Genomic DNA, 25,132 nt, shown 5'->3' with positions numbered 1-25,132 from the left:
AGTTTCTCGTGCTCTACAGTAAATCCTTGTTGTATATCTGTTTTGTACCTAGGAGTTTGTATCTGCTAACCCCAAACTCCTAGTTGATGCTTCCCCTCCCTTTCCCCTTTGGTACCCATAAGTTTACTTTCTGCGTCTGTGAGTCTGTTTCCGTTTTGTAAATAAATTCATGTGTATTATTTTTTTAGATTCCACATACAAGTGATATCCTAGGATAGTTGTCTCTGTCTGACTTACTTCACTCAGTCTGATCATCTGTAGGTCCATCCATGTTACTGCAAATGGCAATATTTTATTCTTTTTTATGGCTGAGAAGCAACCTAAGTGTCCATCAGTAGATGAGTGGGAAAAGAAGATGTGGTGTGTGTGTGTGTATATATATGGCAATATCACTCAGCCGTTGTTAATCGGTAGTTTCTGTAGATATGTCGCCCGTCCAGAGATCTCCTTTCACTGCAGTCAATAAACATGGAAGGATTTAAACTGTCTGACGTGGAGCTTGTCTTGGGGCCACCCTGGCGCCAGGGAGAAGGGAAACAGCTATAAAACCCAGAGACATAAATCGCTCTTTGGATATTCTTAACTTTCAGGGTTAGTGAAAACTGACAAGGTATGAGTATGAATAATGCAAAGATGGTTGCACTTAAGCCGACCTTTTCTCTGTATGGGGGGAAGAGTCTTTTAAACTTCTTTCAGAGTGAATGTGTGCATAGGCCGAGACCCAAGACCCGTCAACACCGTTGTGATGTTTGCACGGATCTCATTTGGAAATGCAATAAAATATTTGGGGAGAGGCTTTCCTTGAAACCTATAGTTGAGAAGTAACGGTCCCCTCCGGTCCCTCTGGGCTGGGGTTTGGCACACAGGTTTTCCAATGCAAAAGAAACATTTATTTTTCTGTGGAAGGATGAAAAGGAGAAACTCGAGGCCCACATCATCTGTTTAAGGAAAGAGAAGGAGCCTTGAATAGGGTGACCAGCTTCTCCCCAAATTTATGTTCCTGTTGAATCTCTGAACGTGATTGTCTTTGGAAAGAGGGTCTTTGCAGGTGTAACTAATTACGATGAGGTCATCCTGCAGCAGGCCGAACTCGAAATCCCATGAGGGTGTCCTTAAAAACGAGGACGGCTCAGAGAATGGGGTGTAACTCTGGAAACAGAGATGGGAGTGATGTGTCTACAAACCGAAGAACACCAAGCATTACCGACAGCCGCTGTCAGCTGGTGAGGGATGGTGGGTGGAGCAGATTCTCCCCAGGAGCCTCTAGGAGAAACCAAGCCTGCTGACACCTTGGTCTCAGACTTCTGACCTCCAGAGCTGGAAGAGAATAACTTCTCACTGTCTTGCCAACCCAATTTATGGTATTTCGTTATGGCAGCCACAGGAAAGTAATACGCCAAGCTTTGTTGACAACCTGGGTTCTGGAGAGAGTATAAGCTTTAGATGTTTGACAGCCTTTCCGACACATTTTGTACTGGAGCCTCCCAAGGGGAGTTCGTAGGTGTCACAAAGAGTGTGAGAAGCACCCCCAAATCACAGCTGCTCCAGGATTGCCATCCTTGGAACAAGTCTGGAATTGCTTTCTCTAAATGACCCCTGCACATTCCTCTGAGCCTCATGCTTCCACGTCCATGGTAATCATAAGCTCAGAAAGAAAGCTAAACATCCCTCCAGAGCCTCTCCGTACCGCACAGTTGCACAAACTCCAAAGCATGTAAACAACGGGCTCAGCGTCCTCAAGTTTGCCGCCAAGTGTCAGAGATAAATCATCCGTCTTCGGAGCCCACATGCAATCATCAGCAAATTAAACTTTATCTTTCACATCCTGCGTTGCCAAATGCTTTTTTGTTTTTGGGGTTTTTTTTGGTAGCAATTAAAGATGCGTTCCCCCAGTGACCGTTCTCGGGAGGAGACTTCAAGGACGCTTTCCAGACCGAGAGCAGAGGACACCACTTCATGCTTTCGAGGGAGAGGAGCTCTGCTGGAACAGGGCATCCTTTGTGACGTGGCCAGGAGGGATTTCAACGTGTAGATTAATGGACCTTCTGCAGAAAGAGATCACCGTGGTGTGTCATTGTTTTCTTGTTTTTAACTGAAGTACAGTTGATTTGCAGTGTTTCAGGTGTACAGCAAAGTGATTCAGTTTCACATATATATATATATTTTCAGATTCTTTTCGATTTTAGGTTATTAAAAGATATTTAATAGAGTTCCCTGTGTTATACAGTAGGCCCTTGTTATTTATCTATTTTATATATAGTCGTGTGTATATGTTAATCCCAAACTCCTAATTTATCCCTCCCTTTCCCCTTTGGTAACCGTAAGTTGTTTTTTTTTCTGTCTGTCAGTTTATTTCTGTTTTGTAAATGAATTCATTTGTTTCATTTTCTTAGATTCCACATATAAGCAACATCATACGGTATTTGTCTTTGACTTACTTCACTCAGTATGATCATCTCCAGGTCTGTCCATGTTGCTGCAAATGGCATTGTTTCATTCTTTTTTATGGCTGAGTAGTATTCCATTGTATATATGTACCACATCTTCTTTATCCATTTATCCGGTTTTTTTTTGGTCTGACCCTGCTTGTATACCTCTTCCACTGGTACCCTTCTCTCTAGTGCTTGTCAAGGTTACTATTCAGGGGTTGTAATCTGGGACGAGTCTTCAGGACATGTACACCCAGGAAGGTTGTGGCACAGTTGCCGCAGGCAAGAAAAGAACAGCTGGAGGTTCCACCCACTCGCGGTTTGGATGTTGACAGAATCTGAGAAATCAGTCTCCTAGCAGCTCATCAAGGGAAAGGTCAGGTGTCCGAGCTGCGGAGACGCAGGCAGTGACTCCAGCCCACAATGTTCTCCACCCACCCGGCTGCCCTGGTGTTGGCTTCCATCCATGCAGTGCGTCCTCTTACTGCATTCAGCGGGGAACGTTCTCATACTGTCCTGTAACCAATGCACGTGCACATCTACTTTCCCTTCAAGTACAACGTGGTCCTGAGAAAAGACAGAGCAGTGTAACCCTGACAAATCCGGCCATCTCACCTCGGGGAGGAGTCTACCAAACACGGATGCTAGGACACTCAAATTAAACAATGCATGATTTTAAAAATTACTTTTTTTATTAAAGTAGAGTTGACTTACAATGTTGTGTTAGTTTCTGCTGTCCAGCAAGGGGACTCAGTTATCCATATATATACATTCTTTTTCATATCCTTTTCCATTGTGGGTTATCACAGGATACTGAGTATAGTTCCCTGTGCTATACAGTAGGTCCTTGTTGTTTATCCATCCTGTACATAATAGTTTGCATCTGCGAATCCCAAACTCCCAATCCTTCCCTCCCCCCCACCCCTCCCCCTTGGCTACCACAAGTGTGTTCTCTATGTCTGTAAGTCTGTATCTGTTTCATAGGTAAGCTCATTTGTGTCATATTTTAGATTCCACATGTAAGTGACATCACATGGTATTTGTCTTTCTCTGTCTGACTTACTTCACTTAGTATGATCATCTCTGGGTCCATCCGTGTTGCTGCAAATGGCATGATTTTGTTCTTTTTTATGGCTGAGTAGTATTCCACTGTATATATGCACCGCATCTTCTTTATCCATTCCTCTGTTGATGGACACTTAGGTGACTTCCGTGTCTTGGCTATTGTGAATAGTGCTGCTGTGAACATTGGGGTGCACGTATCTTTTTGAATTATACTTTTGTCTGGACATATGCCCAGGAGTGGGATTGCTGGATCATATGGTAGCTCTATACTGATTTTGTTAAGGAACCTCCATACTGTTCTCATAGTGGCTGCACCGGTTCGCATTCCCGCCAACAGTGTAGGAGGATAAGGAAATCGTATTTTTAAAGAGACAAGGAGCCTAAGACTATCTTCATGTCCTGGATTAGATTGTTCAAAACGTCCCGTGAAGTGTAAACTCAGAAACCACAACCTGCCTTCATTTTCACTCTTACAGATGTAAGGGGAAGTAGGAAGACCATTGAAGTAACAGTGTCTGTATCCATGCAGTAAAAAAAAAAAAAAGAAATCAACCCTTCATAGAATGTGAGTGTGGTTTTGCTCTCGTGAAACGTCTTTTGACTTTTGTGACAGCCAAGCTCCAAGGCCTGGCTGCAGGCGTGTCCCCTTGGTCATGTACGTGGACAAAGGCAGGGACCAGGTCCGTAAAGCTGTAACCTGACATCCAGGAAGGACACACATCATAGGAACACTTTCCCTTCCGAAGGCTCAGATCTGTCACCTTGAAGCTCCCACTCGAGAGTTTCAGAAAGGAATCTGGTGCAGGGCAGCTTGTGCTAAGAGTAGTAAAAACAGTCTCCAAATCCCAGTGGGTTAGGACAGAAATAGTTATGTCTAGTTCCTGCAAAGCCCAACGGGGTTGTTCCCCATGGGGGGATTCTCTTGAGCCATTCTCTGGGGTGAGCAGCCCCTAGGAGGGATCCCCGTGGTCTTCCCCTCCTAACACTCACACTCTTGTGTAGACCTTTTCCACCACGGACCAGCTTTGTTCGGTGCAACCGATGTGACAAAGGCGATGGTGACGTCACGTCTACAAGTACATTAGAAAAGAGATTAGTCTTACTGTTACGCTTAAGGTTCCTACAGATACGTGTTCTCTTCTTTCTTGTATGTAGAACAGACTGATCCCTTGGGACGCTGCTGTGGGAGATTTTTGTTTTTAATGGGACCCGTCTTCTGCCCAGTTGCCGTTGGTCAGCATCCGTTAACATTGTCCAACGTACCAGTATTGGGGTGGGGTGCAGGTAGGGTGTGGTCTTGCTGTGTTCCCTGGGGGATAAAGGATCATTTCTGTAAACTTCCCCCAAATGCCTGGTCATCTCTACCTTCATAGCCCTGCAAGATTTCGTGTTTTGATCAACAAGCTCTATTCTCAGATTATGTACATATAACCGTCTTCCTTCTTATTAAAAAAAATCACAGCAGTTCTAAATATTACATTAGATTGGGATTCAAAGTCACTGCTGTACCCAGATAGGCTATGTCTGCTTTTTCATCAGGGTCAGTGTATTGCTAGAACAGTCCAAATAAATTTCCTGTTTTTAAGAACTATAGCCTATATTTCAAAATTCAGATTCACATTCCCTGACGTATCTGATCATTTAGATGACGTTGAATTCTGGAGAACTATTTCAGGTTGGTCGGGCGTGTGAATTTACAGTTTCAGGAACATGTGACATATGGAAAAATAAGGAATGACTATAGCATTTAGGTAAACACTGCGTGTTTCGTGTCTTTGCCCCTTTGCGTAGCATTTAGAAATTTCCGTCATAAAAAAAGTGCAGAGGAACAGTTGCTTCGGAAGATACGAAGTTTCATAACCCACGTTACCTGCAACAGAGAAGATAAGTAAGTCTGGTAATGCCATTGCTGTGTTTGGTAGCAGACTTTCTGATACATGAGAATAAGGGCAAATGAAAAAAACAAACAGTACATTCCTTTAGCATCATTTCTCCGTAAAATAACCTTTTTCGCTGCTCCGGAAGAGCATTTGTACAGCAAGTGACGTATTACATGAAGTTAAATATTTGGGTTGGTGTGTTAGTAAACTTGCCACTAGAAATACAGACAGCATTTGAAATTCCACCTTGCTTCCTGGGCACAAACTTTTCAGTGCAGTCTTCAGATCGTATTTCTTAGACTTCCTCATGAACTGGCTTGAGGACGGCTGCTACAAATGCTAATGAGTGACGGGAAGCATTTAAACCCAGCTTCTGTGAGATTTGACACAAGACCTTATTTCTGAGTATTTTCCCAGCTCCCTCGACCTTTTCCCCCCTGAGCAACGCTTCTGTTTATCCGCTAGACTGCATCACAGTGACAAAACACTACACTGTGTTTGCGTGATCAGTCTTTAAGCAATAAAATTGCTGATTTATCTGTTTGGTGAGTCTCTCATTTATTGTTCTCATTTACTCCATGGGAAAACCACTTCCGGAATCTGCTGCGGAGAAGGTGGAAGGCAAAAAGAATGTTCTGCCGGCTCCGCACGAAAAGCCAGCCCCCCGGACCTGAGCCAAGTGTATTCTGATTGGAAACGTCGACGGGTTTCCAGCTTTCCAGTCACACACGAAACGGGGTGTGCTGTCCCAGTTTTCCTTTCTATTCAGATGTAGTCGCTTTGGAGAAGGTTCTCCTGAGAGGCGATGGGATGCCAGGTGTGCACGGTTCAGAACGCGGAGTTCATTGCTCAAGGTGAAGGGAAACACCCACAGAGGCCCCCATCACCCCCGTGGACGGAATGATCCTCCGAGAGTTGGCGCCTGGTGAGAAGTTCGGGAGGCGGAAAGCAGACGTGATTGCGGGATGCAAATCTCCAATGAAGTACAGAATCTGCAAGGCTCGACCGCCTCCGCTGGCCTCGCGATTGATGGAGAGGACGTGAATGAGCGGCTGCTGTCCAGAGAGACCGTGGGAAGGTGCTGCCCTAGAGGAGAGAGGGGAACACATTCTGCTGCCGCTGAGAAGCTGAATAAGAAAATATCAGTAGAGCAGAATGCGGGGGGCAGAATGGGAAGGATTCATACGCTGTCATAGTGGGTGGAAAGGGAGCGACAGGATGCAGGAAGGCAACCCCAAAGCAGAACGAAGGTGGGACTTGTGTTAAGCTAAGAGTGAGGGTTACTTGATCCAGCAATCCCACTCCTGGGCATGGGTCCAGACGAGACTCTAATTAGAAAAGATGCACGCACCCCAGTGTTCACAGCAGCACTATTTACAATAGCCAGGACGTGGAAGCAACCTAAATGCCCATCGACAGAGGAATGGATAAAGAAGATGCGGTACATGTACACAATGAAACACTACTCAGCCATAAAAAAGAATGAAATCATGTCATTTGCAGCAACATGGATGGACCTAGAGGTTATCATACTAAGGGAAGTCAGTCAGATGGAGAAAGACAAACACTGTATGATATCACTTACATGTGGAATCTAAACAAAAGTACAACAAACTAGTGAATATAACAAAACAGAAGCAGACTCACAGATACAGAGAAGAAACTAGTGGTTCCCAGTGGGGAGAGGGAAGCGGGGAGGGGCAAGATAGGGGGAGGGGATTAAGAGGAACAAACTACTGGGTATAAAATACATAAGCTATGAGGATATATTGTACAACACAGGGAGTATTGCCAGTATTTTGTAATAACTATACATGGAGTATACTCTATAAGAATTTGGAATCACTACTTTGTACACTTTAAACTAATATAATATTGTCAATCAACTATACCTCAATTTTTAAGAAATTGGTTTTAACGTAGCAGGAATAAGGAAGATAGATGAATAATACAGAAGCACTCTTTGGTGTGAATACAACAAAAAAGAAATAGACTCACTCATATAGAGAACAAACTAGTGGTTCCCAGTGGGGAGAGGGAAGCGGGGAGGGGCAACATAGGGGGAGGAGAGTAAGAGATATAAACTACTGGGTATAAAACAAAGGCTACATTGTACAGCACAGGGAATATAGCCAATATTTTGTAATAACTGGAAATGGAGTACAGACTATAAAAGTTTTGAATCGCTTTGTTTATACCTGAAACTAATATAATATTTTAAATCAACTATACTTTAATTTAAAAAAAAACAGTTATAGGAATTTGGGAGAAAAAAATATAAAGGAAACGATGAAATGATTCCAAGGACATTTAAACTGCAAAGTCAGCTAATGTGAATAATTTGTGTATTAGTAAATGTTTCCCTTGTAAATATTAAAATATTAAAAACATACGAGAGAGACCTCCCTGTCCTATATTTGCAACACCTTTTGAATCTATAATCTCATAAGCATTAAAAGTTTAAAAATTTTTCAAGGGGAGAAAAACAAGGAGACAAAATGTGTCCCTTTAGAGTTTCTGTCATGTTCTCTTAAGTGATAGAATTGTAGTCTCGTGTCTCTAAAGTTGCAAGGATCTTTGGAGATTATCTGACCCAGAGGAGAAAACTAAGAACCAGAATAGTTGTGGACTTTTTTTTTTTTTTTAATTTTAAGGTCACGCAATTGGTAAGAAAATTTTAAAAAAAAAGAAAGAAGGGGCCGAGTCATACTTGAAGAAACAGTGGTTGCTCATTTTAGCAGATCTGTGAATGACTTTCTTTTTAACTTTCTATTTTATATTGGAGTATAGGTGCTTAACAGTGTTGTGTTCGTTTCAGGTGTACAGTAAAGTGATTCACTTATACGTATACGTGTACCTCTTCTTTTTCAGATTCTCTTCCCATTTAGGTTATTACAGAATATTGAATAGAGGTCCCTGTGCTAGACAGTAGGTCCTTCTTGGTTATCCATTTTATTTATTTATTTTTTCTTGAGGAAACTTTATTGAGAACAATACTTCCGTTTCAAAATCACAGTAAAAATGGAGAGTTTGTTGTAATGTTCCAATTTTGATTTTTTCAGATATTTTGTTAGGAAAAATTTTCAACATATAATTTGAAAAGATTTTACACTGAACACTCACGTGCTCATCACCTAGAGTGAAGCATTGACATTGTGCTAGACTTGCCTTGTAGGCCTATCTGTCCATTTATCGATCCCGATTTCCATCCATTATTCTACGCTTCTTTTTGAGACATTTTAAAATACGTACAGACATCCACACAGGCTCCCCTGAAACTTTCAGTATACGTATCATTAACTAGGTTTTACTATTTGTTTAAAATTATTTCTAGGTAAAGTTTACATACAATGAAATGCATAAATATTAAGTGTACCCTATGATAAGTTTCGACAAATAAATATGTCTGTGCGACCAACCCTGTTGAGGTAGACGTTACCATTAGCCCAGAGCATCCTCTCATCCTCCTTCCTTAAAATTAGCAAAGGCTGAAGGTCTGTGGGACAAAGTCCAGGAGAAGCAAGGCACATACTTGCAGGTGTCCTCTCCCGGTGGAGTTACATGGGTATGGCTAATTGTCCCAGCAGTGGTACGTAACGACACATCTGAACTCTGGCCACTCAGATTAGCCCCCCCGAGCCTTGGTGTCCAGGAATTTTACTGGGGATCTGTCATGAAGGCTGAAGTACCTACATCACAATTTCAGCTCTTCAGATTCCAGACCCCTAGAGCAAAGACATGCATTCATCAAATAGCACAATTTAAGAATAAACTATTTAATCGGGTTTGTACCACTTGGCCCCAAATGTCAAGCATACAGAAATGTTCTTCTCAGACACACTGTTCTAATGGCGCAGAACTCATGATTTCCCAGGTGGCAGCCTGAGGCCGTTCCTAAAAAGAAGCATTTGTAATAAATATGGAGGCAAACCCTACAGAAATGAGAGGACATGATTAAACTGCATAATCACACACAAAGAGAAAGGGAGACGGCAGGAAACAGTTTGCAACACAATTCTGAAAAATGATGGTTAAGGTAACAAAAAAAACTAAAGACACCTGCGCATTGGGATGTTATTGGTTATCCATTTTATTTATTTATTTATTTTTGCGGTACGCGGGCCTCTCCCTGTTGTGGCCTCTCCCGTTGCGGAGCACAGGCTCCGGACGCGCAGGCTCAGCGGCCATGGCTCACGGGCCCAGCCGCTCCGCGGCACGTGGGATCTTCCTGGACCGGGGCACGAACCTGCGTCCCCTGCATCGGCAGGCGGACTCTCAACCACTGCGCCACCAGGGAAGCCCTGGTTATCCATTTTAAATATAGCATTGTCGGGACTTCCCTGGTGGCGCATTGGTTAAGAATCTAACCGCCAGTTCAGGGGACACGTGTTCGAGCCCTGGTCTGGGAAGATCCCACATGCCGCGGAGCAGCTAAGCCCGTGTGCCACAACTACTGTGCCTGAGCTCTAGAGCCTGTCAGTCACAACTACTGAGCCCATGTGCCACAACTACTGAAGCCTGCATGCCTAGAGCCCATGCTCCGCAACAAGAGAAGCCACTGCAATGAGAAGCCCATGCACTGCAATGAAGAGTAGCCCCCGCTCACCGCAACTAGAGAAAGCCCACGTGCAGCAACGAAGACCCAACGCAGCCAAAAATAAAAATAAATTTTTAAATGAGATATGACTATAATTTAAAAATAAATAAATAAATAAAAAATAAATACAGCAGTGTGTACATGTGTGAACAACTTTAATTCCCCAGTTGAAAAATCATGGTATGGAAAAATAAACACACCATCAAACACATAGCAGGAACATGGTGGACATTCAAAAACAGAGGGGAAAACTTAAAATAGCCAGGTGACCTCAAAGTATCCGGTAAGACCCAGAGAAGACATCTCTACACCATCAGGAGGGCTGGAAGCTAGAAGTATGTCTTTTAAGCGTGAAAGAGAAATTTCTGGATGTCTAAGATTCTACGCTGAGTCGAGTCTATTCTGAGTACAGAGGAAATAAAGACATAGTGCAAAGCCAAAGTGTTTCCCCAAAGAGTACAGAGGAAATAAAGACATAGTGCAAAGCCCGGGTGTTTCCCCAAAGCCAGAGTGTTTCCCTCTCACGGACCCTCATTGTTGGGACTTCAAAAGGAAACTCACAGGAAGGACAATGTTGGAGTCAGATGAAGGAAAAGGATGCAAGAAACATTGTGAGCAAAAGGAGAAAAGGACCAGAGTGTGAAACCGATCTAACACTGACCACATCAAAGCCAGCACCAATAATAAAATTACGACTCCATGAAGGCATACAAGCAAAGGTGGGGCGGAAGTTAGCAGTGACATAACTTGCAGAATGAAAATGGAACAGAGTTAAAACAAGTCACCTCTTTGAGAAGACAGTAAACGTGAGCTTTATCATGTTTCTGCTGAAGTTATTAGGCGTATTAAATTTAATCACTAAATAATGAAGACTGAAAACAGCTTCCTCTTAAAAACATGGGAGAAATATTTTTTTTTATTTAGGTATCATAGAAGAGAAATAATAGAAGCGAAGAAAGGAAACTGTTCCTAGAAATTGTCAAATAAGCACCCAAAATGAAATTTAGGAATATTAGCAATTGCAGTACATAGAAACGGATGAAAATCTCTCTTGACAGATATGAACTCTCAGATCGGGTTTAAAAAAAAAAAATCTAGGTTCTTGCTAGTTTGAAAGGGTCTGAAACCAATAACCAAGAAAGGCTAAGATAAAGATACGAAAACACTAAAATGGTGAGTAACCGAAGAAGAACTTTCTGGAGCCCTATTCAAGTCAAGTAAAAAAGACTTCAGGAAGTTAAAAAAAAAGAAAGCTATGGATAAAGAAAGCTAGTATGAAGCGATCAATTTTCGCCAAAAAGTTGCAAACATGCTAACGTTCTTTGGACCTGGTAGCAAAGCACTTAAATACACAAAGCAAGATTTGGGGGAATTAGAAGAATAAGGTGTCCAACCTACAGCCCAGCCATCTACAAGTCTTTGCTTAGAGAGAATCCTGCTTTCAAAGGAAAGAGAGATATACCAAGTCTGATTCATGTAGAAATGAATGATTAGAGATAAAGTATAAACTGAATAAAGCTTGCCTTTATTTCTACTTAATTGGCCTTTTGACCACTCCATGGAATCCAAGGGACTTGATGTACTGAGTAGGTGGTAGAGGGGGAAATGGGATTCCTCCAAGCTCCTTCTCGCTCCTGGGAGAGCCTGATACCTTAGCCACCCTAGAACATGTGTGATCCATTAAGAAGCATTTTTGCAAGGGTCTGAATAAACCTGGAGGCGGAGGTTTTCTGTCGTCAATGTATTTTCATAGAACCATGGGACACAGTCTCGGGATGACAGCCAGAAAGTTGCCAGTTGGAAAAAGAGTTGCATCAGTTAAAACCTTTTACCCGCCAGCCACTTGGAAAATGAAAGTTACACGACGAAAATAAACATACAGCCCAAATGAAAACCAGATGCATGCGGCTCTGACGATCTCTCTGTGTTTGGTTTCCTCTCCATCTTATGTTACATTCCTTCTAAAATGGATGCAACTTCTGGAAATTACTTTGCACAGTGAGATCTCCCATTTGTTTGGGGCAACATCTTTAGAGAGACAAATAGAGAGATTCCCCAGTTCTGACTCAGCTAAGGGAGATAGAATGTCTATTGTGCATCCGAGGACACGTCTGGAACAAATCAGGCCCAGTTACTTGTTTCTAAATACCAATCCAGACAGTAGCTTAAAAGTAATTTATATATCCCCTCTCCCCGCGATCCTCCTGCTTAGGATGGCCACACCCAGGGCAAATTTTTCATCCTGTCGACAAGACCTTGACTTTTATGCATTTGACACTTTTTTGAGATACTGCACATCTTGTCTTTCTGCTTTTCTAGAAAGATGGCTTACTGGACGAAAAAGAGTACGTTCACTCTGTGAAATGCGTGAGTAGGACTGGAAACGTGCAAGGGGCTCTTCATGCTCCCTTGGTTTTGATGCGTGCTTCAGGGTATGGCTACACGTACGACATTTTCTTGGAAACCAAGTTGAATAACGGCATTCCACCGTGTCTGGAGGCAGTGGGCAAACCCTGACGTTATAACCAGGCACATCAGATTCAACTCTGGGCTTTCACACTGAGCTGTCTGAATTTGAGCTTTCTCACCTGTAAGAGCAAAAGCAAGAAAGAGAACGCACAGAAGAAAACACTGTGAGGTTACCACGAGAAAGCACGAGGTATAAATCCCCCAGTTTCGTACAGCACGAGGAGTATCGCCAATATTTTTTAAATTAATTTTTATTGGAGTATAGTTGATTAACAATGTGGTGTTCGTTTTCGCTGTACAGCAAAGTGAATCAGTTATACATACACACGTATCCACTTTTTTTCAGTTTCTTTCCCCATATAGGTCATTACAGAGTATTGAGTAGAGTTCCCTGTGCTCTACAGTAGGTCCTTATTAGTTATCTATTTTGTATATAGTAGTGTGTATGTGTCAATCCCAATCTTCCAATTTATCCCTCCCCCCCTTTCCCCATTGGTGACCATAACTTTGTTTTGTACCAATATTTTGTAATAGCTGTAAATGGAAAGTAACCTTTAAAAATTGTATAATTTTTAAAAAAGTTTTTTTCACATCTTTATTGGAGTATAATTGCTTTACAATGGTGTGTTAGTTTCTGCTGTATAACAAAGTGAATCGGCTATACGTATACATATATCCCCATATCCCCTCCCTCTTGCCTCTCCCTCCCACCCTCCCTATCCCACCCCTCTAGGTGGTCACAAAGCACCGAGCTGATCTCCCTGTGCTATGCGGCTGCTTCCCACTAGCTATCTGTTTTACATCTGGTAGTGTATATATGTCCATGCCACTCTCTCACTTCGTCCCAGCTTACCCTTCCCTCTCCCCACGTCCTCAAGTCCATTCTCTAGTAGGTCTGTGTCTTTATTCCCGTCTTACCCCTAGGTTCTTCATGACCTTTTTTTTTTTTTTCTTAGATCCCCTATATATGTATTAGCATTCGGCATTTGTTTTTCTGACTTACTTCACTCTGTATGACAGACTCTAGGTCCATCCACCTCACTACAAATAACTCAATTTCATTTCTTTTTATGGCTGGGTAATATTCCATTGTATATATGTGCCACATCTTCTTTACCCATTCATCTGTTGGTGGGCACTTAGGTTGTTTCCATCTCCAGGCTATTGTAAATAGAGCTGCAATGAACATTTTGGTACATGACTCTTTTTGAATTATGGTTTTCTCAGGGTATATGCCCAGGTGGTCTACTCACACACTCTCTTTTTTAATATAAATTTATTTATTTATTTATGGCTGCGTTGGGTCTTCGTTGCTGCGCGCAGGCTTTCTCTAGTTGCAGCGAGCGGGGGCTACCCTTCATTGTGGTGCGCGGGCTTCTCATTGCGGTGGCTTCTCTTGTTGCGGAGCATGGGCTCTAGGCGTGCGGGCTTCAGTAGTTGCAGCACGTGGGCTCAGTAGTGGCAGTATGTGGGCCTTAGAGCGTGCAGGCTTCAGTAGTTGTGGCAGCCGGGCTCAGTAGTTGTGGCCCGTGGGCTCTAGAGCGCAGGCTCAGTAGTTATGGTGCACGGGCTTAGCTGCTCTGTGGCGTGTAGGATCTTCCCTGACCAGGGCTCGAACCTGTGTCCCCAGCATTGGCAGGTGGATTCTTAACCACTGTGCCACCAGGGAAGTCCCTTCACACACTCTGCATATTACTATATGCCTTATGCTCTCAAATTTTCTTAGCTCAGAAAAGAAAAGGTTGACGTGTGATTTATAAGACATTTTCTGTTAAAAAACAAAGTCCATCAAACGATGCATTCACACAGCTACTGCGTTTTAGCATTGCTTCACAGAAAAGGCAGCTGGGAGGAGAATAGGACTTGTTTTAATGGCATTTCTTGGAATTTTTTTTTTTTACTCTTGGTAAAAATCTATTGTCCAGGGTGGTCCTCTTTTCACGACAATGAAAGTTATTTTAACTGTATCATAAAGTGATGAAGAGAAACTACAGATGCTAAATGGATGCATGATAGCGTTGGTTTTGCCTGTCTCTGGAGAGAGATTTCATGTAGCCACAGCCCTTGTAAAAAAGAAACATTTCTTGGTTGGTTACGCTAGAAGACTCCGACCCCCATATTTATTTTACCCCATGTGACCTTACCAGTGGTTCTTCCATTTATGAAGGAAAAGAAAATCACGTTGAAAGAAAACGATGATGAAGGACAGACATAGTAAACTTGCAGCCAAACAGTTTGTTTCAACAGCCTGACCAGACTTTGTCAGTGAACCTAATGTAGAAAGAGATCAGTTAATAGTCCCAAATTACGGATTACCTTGTGGTTGTTCAGAGCGTTTCAAACACTGGCTGTCTTCCAGCTATTTTCAGTCACTGGATGAAAAGGACACTAGGTTTACAGAGATGGAGTTTAATTTTACAGGATACCATCCAAATATACATCTATTTTTAAATTTAAGGCAAATCGTAAAGGGGAACATCTATTCGGATAATTCTGTGGCTTCTTTTATAAAGAGTAGAAGTCTGTTTTGCAAGAATTTGTTCTTGAAAGGGATCTAAGATGATTTTATGGTCATCCATTTTTTTTTCCTATTGTATTTTAACATCTGCGGTGTGTTGTTTCACTGTGTTTTGTTTATAGAAGCTTACATGTTCCCTTGAGCTGTGTGACCGCAGCAGCCTGACACGCTGCTGAGCAAAGCTGAGCTTCCCCAAAACATGGCCAAGGGGTTGTCACAACCTTGAGGATGTTGCTTTGATCCTAGCTGCCCGACCTTCCCTGTGCCTCCCATCTAGCAGTTCCTCCGTAAATGCTATTTCCATTCCCATGCTGTGCAACCCATCGATGTAAACCAAAACACAAAATAAATCCCATGGTCGCCTCTCAGAACTCGCTGACCTTTGCATGTCCATCTGATTCCATCGGCAGCTCCAACGCTGAGAAAACCAAAACAAAACCAAACACCAGTGTTCTCGCCATGAACCGCAGCAACAAAAGAGAAGAAAGTAATAGAAAAATGAACTCCTTTGCACAGCTCCCCAGTTTTCATTTGGCGCTCAGGGAAATCCAATGCTTATGTTTGTTGGGTATATATATAGCCTCATAGCATAATGTAAGGCATACTTTGAGCTCATGATGAAATGTTTTGGAATCTAAAGGTTTTGGGGAAATGGCCAGTCTTATCTAGTCTGACATGTTTTGTTGAGTTGATTTGCTCACTGGACACACGTGTGGGAGCCTGCTAAGTGATGTCACACACTGAGCTTGTCTGCACCGGCGCCAGATCGAATCTCAGAGACAGAGTTTGGGGCGAAGTAGTAAAGGAGAGCGTTATTGCTTTGCCAGACAGAGAGGGGCACAGCGGGCTCCTGCCCTCGAAAAACTATGTATCCCACCTTGGGAGGATTTGATGCGTTTATAGCAATAGTTCAAGGGTGGGGTTGCTGATAAGATCAGGGCTTGTGCAGGGTCTCCGGTCAGCAGGGACTTGATTAGCAACTGTTCCACATCCGCCCTTGGGAACTCTGGGAAGGTCTCGGAGGCTGCAGTCTTGCCTACAAGAAACGGGGGGACAAGAAAAGGCTTCGGGAGCCCACTGGGCGTGCTACCCCGCCCCAGTCTCCCTAGGACTCAGGATTCCAAACAAGATTGACACACCAGCCATCTCGCCACTTTATCTGCCCGCAAGAGCAGGGCGGACAGTTACAAATGACAATCTTGCCATTTCAGTTTTGCGAACACTCAGACCAACCCTGACTTTCACCCACCCTCCGGCCATATCTTTTTTTTTTTTTCTCCCTGACCTGATCACCCTGGGGCTTTTTATTCTTATTTTGCCACGCCTGAGCCTCATCTCTGTTTCTAGATACGGTAATCTCAGTTCTTGTCAAGGGAGTGAGTTGGCTTTTCTTCAGCTGGTTTTAATCGTGGGAGCTTAAAAAGCCTGCTCTTGGAATGGGGTTATCCGAATCACTGGCGAAAGTATTTCCTGATCCAAGAGTGAGGTCATGTAAGTTCTCCTGTGCCCCCGTCTGCAGACAGAACCAGAGAGAGCGTGCCATTCCAAACGCCACAAGGCATCTGAACTCTCTAGGTAAGATCGGGCTTCCGTTCGACGTTATTTATAAATGCCTGCGTTAGCCAGCGTTTAAACACGGAACAGAAAACAGATTAGTGTTTGCCAGGGGCCACAGGGAGGGAAAACTGGGAAGTGACTGCTTTCACGGGTACAGAGTTTCCCCTTGGGGTGATGAAAACCGTTTGGAACTACATAAAGGGGATGATCGCACAACACTGTGGCTGTGCTCAATGCCACCCAGTCGGGTATTTTAAAATGCTTACAACGGCGTTATGAGTTGACTGTGTGCCCCTCAGATTCATATGTTAAAGTCCCGACTCTCTGTCCCTCCGAATGTGACCTTATTTGGAATTAGGGTCATTGTGAAATAATGAAGTCGTGCCGGAGGAGGGAGGGACCCTAATCGAACAGGACTGGAAATCTGGACACAGATCCACACAGGCGGGGAGAACAGCGTAGGAACGTAAAGACAGAAATTGGGATGATGTCTCTGTAAACCAAGGAACGCAAGGATTGTGAGCAGCTACCAGAAGCTGGGAGAGAGGCGTGAGTTTCCCCCAGAACCTCCGGAAGAAATCAGTCGTGCCTCCACCTCGACTTCACGCTCTGCTCTGCAGAGTGATTTTTCTGTTGCGTGGAGCCCCCCAGCGGGGGGCACTTCGTTATGGCGGCCCTAGGAAATGAATACAGGTGGTGCAATGTATATTAGGGGTATTTTAACCACAGTAAGAAGGACAGGTTATCAGGATGTAAGATATGCCTCAGAATGACAGGCTTGGAAAGTAGTTGTGACCTAAAAGCACAGAGACATAAAGTAAATAAAAGAAAATTCACACATGCAGATGAATTTCCAAGGAATCAGGCTCTTGTGATGAGCGATTTACTGAACTGTCCCAGACCCTCCAGTCGGTACAGCAGAAAGATCCCTTTGGCCCCAGAGTTCACGGACGTTGCGTGGTTCTTGGGTCAGGAAGGGTTTTTTTTCCCCCCCAAGGAAATCACAGGGGTGCTCTCCACATCTATGAAGAACTCCAGGTGGGCTCCCCGGGGAGGGTCCTTCCAGGTGGATGACTTTACACCTGACCGAGGATGCTCAGTCTACCTGTCAGCATCTCCTCTGATGCAAAGAAAACCAGCTGGGCAGAGCAGAGTCCTGACCTCCAGGAGGGTTTTGGGCAAGCGTGGAGCTGAGGGACAGGCGCCCTCTTGGAGGACGTAGGAGGACGTGGCAGTAGGCCAACTGGAGAAACCTGGACCGAAAAATGACCAAGAGAAAGAGAAAGCCTGGAGTTCGAATGGACAGACCTCACGATCCCTGGCGTTGTGCCCCTCAGCACCCCTGTGTTCCCTTCTTAGACACTCACGTCAGCTCCTAAGTATTCAAACAACTTCCTCTAAAAGATCAACACTTCCCCAAAAGTAGGAGCCACATCTATTTTGTCCCCATTCATCCTCTAGGTGTTAAGACAGAGACTAGCCCAAATCAGCACCCAACAAAAATTCTTGAATAATTAAGCGAACGAATGAGTGAATAAATTTACGGTTACCAGGGGGGAAATGGGAGGAGGGATAGATCGGGAGGTTTGGGTTGACAGGTCCACACGGCTATATTCAAAATGGATAACCAACAAGGACCTGCTGTAGAGCACAGGGAACTCTGCTCGATATTATGTAACAACCAAAATGGGAAAAGCATTTGAAAAAGAATAGATACATATCTATGTATAACTGAGTCACTGTTCCCCTGAAACTATCACAACATTGTCAATCAACTATACTCCAATATAAACTAAAAAGTTAAAAAATAAAAAAATTTTAAGGCTTTTCGTTCTGTCAAAAAAAAAAAAAAAAAAAACACTCACCCAGTGCCCTAGAATTAAGAAGCGTCCATCAAATGTTTGGTAAGTGATTGGATCCCTGAAGATGACGTGACATTTGCTCCCCTCAATTTTCCTTTAAGGATGTTACACCCCAAACCGTTTATGCTTAAAATAGGAGCGACTCAAAGAGGCAAGACACAAGTGTTGGAGAGGCTGTGGAGGAAAGGAGACCCTCGTGCACTGTTGCTGGGCATGTAAATTGGTGCAGCCACTATGGAGAATAGTACGGAGATTGCTTACATAAAAATAGGACTGCCGGGCTTCCCTGGTGGCGCAGTGGTTGAGAGCCCGCCTGCCGAGGCAGGGGACGCGGGTTCGTGCCCCGGTCCGAGAAGATCCCACATGCCGCGGAGCGGCTGGGCCCGTGAGCCATGGCCGCTGAGCCTGCGCGTCCGGAGCCTGTGCTCTGCAACGGGAGAGGCCGCAACAGTGAGAGGCCCGCGTACCACAAAAAAAAATAATAATAAATAAATAAATAAAATAAAATAAAAATAAAGTAGTAGTGACTTACGAATTTGCATGACAACCCTTGCTGGGAGGTATAATTGTGTTTTGGAATCATTCTCCAAAATGAAAATATTTACTTATTGAGAAAATAATAAGGAAATGAATATAGCTGAATTGGATTAGCATCAAGACTACATTCTAGTTCTTGGAAGCAATTTAGGACGATAGAACGACAAACAAACCACTACAAACAGCAAAGCAAGAATTGGAATTGAGGGGAATTAAGTGTTTTTAGAAAACCCGATTTATGCTCTACTCCTCAATAGTATTAAAAGCATGCAAATGCTTTGTTGTGGAATTGAGTCCGACTTTTTGTTTCCTCAATAATTTGTTTTTGCCTTGATGGTATAATTTGTCTATTTCTCCTGAGGTTTGTTGACATTATTTGGTTCTCCCTTGTACTGTAAGAAAGAAAATGAGACTGTATTTATACTAAAAATGTGAGCGGGGCCATTTTAACATATTACAGCTCCAGGAATTTCCATAGGGTCAGTCTCAGCTGATTCAGTTAAAATTGTCCTGATGAAAATTTGCATTCTGTAAGCAGAGAATGAAATGTTTAGGGGTACTTCAGGGTCATGTTTTGTTTCCCTTTTATCCTCCAAATATCATTATATAGATTATTTTAACATGAGTCTTAACGGTTTTTCCTTATGGTTACATCTTGAAAATGGGCTAGTAGCCATGAGTGAATGTATTTCTACTAGATTTTGCTGTTGTGGAAAGAAGGTTGGATTCCACATGGAAATGTGAGTTTGAGCCCTGTTTCTGATTCTTATTAGTGAGATCTCGGGAGAGGCATTTAACTTTCATTCATTCAGTAGACATCTACCGAGTCCTGCCTTTTTGCAGAGGGACTCATCCATCATGAATTCATTCATTCATTCAGTAGACATCTACTGAGTCTCACCTTTGTTCAGAGGGACTCATGGTGCTACTGGGCTACGTCAGGGAAGAAAACATGTCTTGCATTCTGCTTAAGCCTCTATTATAGCATAAACATCAGGCATCTGCGAATCACAGAAAATGCTAGAAGGTGATAAATGCTATGGAAAGTTTAAAAAGCAGAAGAGTAGATGGGGAATGGGAGCCCTCAGCTGAGAGCAGAAGAGAAGTTGAAATTTTCTGTGCAGGACTGTCAAGCTTGCTTTCATGGAGAAGGTGGCATTTCAGCTAAGGCATGTGGGCCATGAGGGCTGATCTCAAGCAGACGGCCGGAGGGAGAGTTTCCCAGGTAGTGGGAACAGGTTGTGCAAAGGCCCTTTGGTAAGGGTCACCTAGTATGTTCATGGAACAGTACGGGTGGGGAAGAGTGAGTGAGGAGCAGGTTGTCCAGACAAGATGCTAAGGGGTGAAGCGAGCCCTGGAGAATGATGAAATCACGTGTGCCTTTGGGAACTTCCCTAATAATCCACGGCACTCTGATTGTTGCTGGAAAAGAGTTGGTGGTATTTTGGATCAGGGTGATTGCAGTGAAGATGGTGAGAAGTGCTCTGAGAGCTGATATACTTGAATGGTGCTAGGGGTTGAATTGGTCCCCCACCAAAAAAAAAACGATGTTTGACGTCTCAACTGCGAGTACCTGTGAATGTGACCTTATCTGGAAATAAGTGCTTTGCAGACACGATCAAATTAACATGAGGTCATTTGGGTGGGCCCTCACAAAACGTGACTGGTGTCCTTAATTAGAAGCTTGGGATTAACATATACACACTACTATCTCTAAAATGATAACCACCGAGGACCTCCTCAGAGAACTATACTCCATATTTTGTAATAACCTATAGGGAAAAGAAGCCGAAAAAGAATACCTGTGTATAACTGAATCACTTTGCTGTACACCTGAAACCAACACAACGCTGTACATCAACTATACTTCAATTAAAAAAAATAATATTTACAAATTATTTTAATTTAAAAAGATTTTTAAAATCCAAAAGTAAAAAAGAACAGGGAAATTTGGACACAGACAGACACAGGTGGAGAAGGCCATATGAGATGAAAGGCAGATACAATACTCCCCCCCCTTATCTGTGGTTTCACTTTCCATGGTTTCAGTTACCCATGGTCCACCTCAGTCAGAAAATATTAAATGGAAAAATTGAAGAAATAAACAATTCGTAAGTTTTAAATTGTGTAGCATCGTGTGAGAAAATCTTGCGCGATCAGCTCTGTCCTGCCCGTGACGTGAATCCTCCCTTTGTCCAGCAAGTTTCACCCTTTCCTCACTTCACAGCCATCTTGGTTATCAGATCAACTCTCTCCGGTATCTCAGTGCTTGAGTTCAGAGAACCCTTATTTTACTTAATAATGACCCCAAAGCACAGGAGTGGTGATGCTGGCAACTCGGGCATCCTTTTAATGTACCTAATTTATACATTAAGCTTTATCCTAGGTATATATGTATAGAAAAATACAGCGTGTACATAAGGTTTGGTATTATTCGCGGTTCCAGGGGTCTTGGAATGTATCCCCCGAGGATAAGGAGATTGGAATGATGCATTACAAATCAGGGGACACCTGGAGCTGTCAGAAGCTGGACGGCGGAAGGAGGGACCCTCATATAGAGCCTCTGAGGGGAACCTGGTCCTGCTCACACCTTGACCTCGGATGTCTGGCCTTTAGCAATGTGAGAGTATACATTTCGACAGTCTTAGGAAAGTCATACAGACAGGACAGCGAATGAGACTTCTTGGTGGATGCGGGACACACAAGAGAACAGTAAGTATGGAGACTCGAAACATTTGGGCAGAGACGGAGAAGGGTGGCAGGGAGAAGGTTTCAAAGGAGGGTCAAACATACAGCGTTGGACTTGCTGAATCGGAAATCTCATGAACGTGGGTATGAATCTCGTATCCGTTAAGCATCCCAGTAGCCGGTTGGATAACGTGAGTCTGGAGCAAAGGTACTGAGATACATTTGAGGGTTGTTGGCCGATGACGGGCTTTCAAGATAGAAGGAGGCTTCATTGGTCACCCAGGGAATCGACAAGGTAGGAAAGGTAGCTCAAACAAGGAGCCTGAGTCTTCAGTAGTAGGATGCTTGTGATGTAGTGATTGATTTTTAATTAATTCATTGAATTGAAGTATAGTTGATTTACAGTATGTTCCAGTCTCTGCTGTACAGCAAAGTTTTGTCACCTCACCAGAGTCGAAAAGGAAATGAAGTATATGTCCATATACCTACACACACATATACGTTGGAATATTATTCAGCCATAACGTGGAGTGAAATTCTGATACCAGCTCCAACGTGGATGAACCCCAGAAACAAGACGTTAAGGGAAAGAAACCGGACACGAAAGACCACACATTATAGGATTCCACTTGTAGGACAGGTTCTGAATAGTTCATTCCAAAGAAGCAGAAAGATACCTGGCTGCCTAGGGCTGGGGAGAGTGGGGATTGACTGGGGATGGGTGTAGGGTTTCCTCTTGGGGTGATGAAAATGTTGTGGAACCATCATGGTGACGGCTGAACCACATGGTGAATGTCCCAGATGGCATCGAATTGCTCTCTTCGGTTGATTGATTTGGGGTTATGTGAATTTCACCTCCATAAAAATAAAAAGGAAAGGAAGCCATGGCGAGATTCTCTTGCCGGCCGTCATGAGTTCAAAAATGCAATATCACTCTAACGTGTCCCCATAGCCCTTATTCTACTGTGTCAACAGGAAGAGTTTAAGGTGATAATCATTGCACACATCATCAACGTGGCTCCTTTTTTGCCATTATATCTTCCGAGGGGATCTGTGTGCACCCACAAGTGATTTTTGCCTCATTTCACCTCTGCTGGCAACATCCCACCCATCACCATCACCCAGCAGAAACACCCATCCCTCTGTCAATGCTGCAGCTCAAGGAGACCCTCCCCATCCCGAACGCCTGTTCTTTCCTTTCCACCCCGCTGTCGGGCTCAAGCTCTTTAGAGCTGCCAGCCCGGGGTGGGGTGGGGATGGGGGGGGGGGGTCTCACACAGCAGGGGCTCAAGACACATGTGCTCACTTGAATGGAACTGAAATGAGGAAATCCTGACGTTGACCCCAAAAATGTAAAATTTGCATACAATCCCTGGTAGTGATACCGAGCAGACCCTGTGGGGCTCCTGGGCACAAAAGCTTTTCTGTGTCCCGCCCTTCTTGATTACAGGAAATAGGCTTCCTTCAGCCCCCGTGACCTTCCCTGCGTTCCAACGGGCAGGTTCAAACAGATGCTAATCAGGGAAGGGAGGGGATGCAGAGACAAGGGAGGAACAGTCAAGAGAAACAATGGTGCAGCCTGGGGGCAGGGTTCTGGTTCCCCCTCAAGAGATACACATGACAACATCTTTGAGCTCTTCTGCAGGTACTGAAACCCCAGCAGGTGGGAGAAGTTAACTGCATGCTGCCCACCAGCACGCAGACCCAGACCCGTTGGAACCAGAAGGTCAATGATGCTGACTTCGATGACCTCACCACCAACCAATGAGAAGAGTGCCCATGAGCTGACCACGCCCTCTTTGAACCATCGCTGTAAAACTCCTCACAACCACCTCCAGGTTGGGACACACAGTTTTCTGTGTTTTGTTTAATATTTATTTATTTATTTTTGGCTGCGTTGGGTCTTCGTTGCTGTGCGCGGGCTTTCTCTAGTTGTGGCGAGCTGTGGCTACTCTTCGTTGCGGTGCGCGGGCTTCTCATTGCGGTGGCTTCTCTTGTTGCAGAGCACGGGCTCTAGGCACGCGGGCTTCAGTAGTTGTGGCTCACGGGCTCAGTAGTTGTGGTGCATTGGTTCAGTAGTTGCATCTTGCAGGCTCTAGAGCGCAGGCTCAGTAGTTGTGGCACGTGGGCTTCAGTAGTTGTGGCTCACAGGCTTTGCAGCGCAGGCTCAGTAGTTGTGGCGCATGGGCTTAGTGGCTCCGCGGCATGTGGGATCTTCCCGGACCAGGGCTCGAACCCATGTCCCCTGGATTGGCAGGCTGATTCTTAACCGCTGTGCCCCCAGGGAAGTCCCTGGGACACACAGTTTTGAGGGCATTAGCCCACTGTGGCCCCCTTTGCCTGGCAAAGCAATAAAGCTATTCTCTTCTGCTTCACCCCAAACTTGGTCTCCAAAAATTAATTTGGTGTCAGGGCACGGAGGCCAGATTCGGCTTCAGTAGGAAACATCCCATCCACCAGCAATGATGTCCACTTGCGCCAACCAGTGGGAAATGAAATACTGGCTGTTGGAAGCCGGATGTTTTCTCTCAAACCACCTCTGTGGACCAGAAGGATCGGCTGAGAGATCTTAGAAGCAGAAAGGTGCAACTCAATCTTTCTGCCGTAAGATGGGTGCATGCAGTCATTTTATCAGAGGTAGAGATCCATCTTTAAGGCCATCACAGCTTTGCAAATGTTCACTCCATGCTGCTGGCCGAAGAAGAGGTCGCTCATCCTCTTCCATGAAGTCAGCCACTGCAACCAAGCTAACGGAAAGGCTGCAGTGGAAAGAATCTTTGATTGGGCTGCTATGGCATTTCTGGGATGCCAGCCCTCCTGTGTGTATTGCATATTTTGCAGGGATGCCTTTGGCTCCCTTTGGAAAAGGGAGAGACAAAATTCCCTTCAGTTAGCTGGGAATCTGGGTGTCCACAGAAAACACAGACGTTTGTGCGAAAGACAGAAACCATCCCACGACATTCAGGCAATATTTCCTCCCCAAAGACTTTATTTTCAGAACCAGATCTTTTATCGGGGGGCTGGGGTGGGGGGCGGAGGGCGCCGTGTAGCTTGCGGGATCTTAATTCCCTGACCAAGCCTGGGCGCACGGCAGTGAAAGTGCTGAGTCCGAACCACTGGACCACCGGGAATTCCCTAGGACTGAATCTTCTATAATTTCCTTGTTGCAATCAGAAGATCAATGTCAAAGTGGTATCAGCTGCTCTACCTCACAGAGCAGTGGAGAGAAGGGAAGTCTTATTTAAATAACAGATGTGGTCAGGGACGTGACCTGGCCTGGCTGAAACTCTTACCAGATGCTGCCGTGTTATACGATACAGGAGACACAGGGTCCTTTTTTGGTTTTGTCCTAAACTGTATGCATGGATTTAATGTGATATGTGTTAGAAGGTGTATATATATAAACATATTGGCTCGTACACATTAGAATAATCCTGGCAGTGTGCTCGTGTTCACATCAGGACTTGTTAAAATGCATTAGTGCTCCTACAGTAATACACTGCACTCTCAAATAGCCAACAAAATTAGGA

The 25,132-nt window shown here is 44.1% G+C and overlaps 1 long non-coding RNA gene across 1 annotated transcript in view; it reads left to right on the top strand.

Moving 5' to 3' along the window:
- LOC113614146 (uncharacterized) overlaps nt 1-23,486 on the top strand; it is a 35,697-nt gene extending 12,211 nt beyond the window's left edge. Inside the window, exon 4 of the long non-coding RNA XR_003430471.1 lies at nt 23,248-23,486. This is a non-coding gene — a long non-coding RNA (uncharacterized LOC113614146). The remainder of the gene's footprint in view (nt 1-23,247) is intronic.
- Nucleotides 23,487-25,132: the final 1,646 nt, after the last annotated feature.

This window comes from Aethalodelphis obliquidens, unplaced genomic scaffold (assembly GCF_003676395.1).
Source record: "Aethalodelphis obliquidens isolate GAN/ISIS:26980383/991018 unplaced genomic scaffold, ASM367639v1 scaffold91, whole genome shotgun sequence".
Classification (NCBI taxonomy): Eukaryota; Metazoa; Chordata; class Mammalia; order Artiodactyla; family Delphinidae; genus Aethalodelphis; species Aethalodelphis obliquidens.
This window is presented reverse-complemented; position numbering and strand designations above follow the sequence as displayed.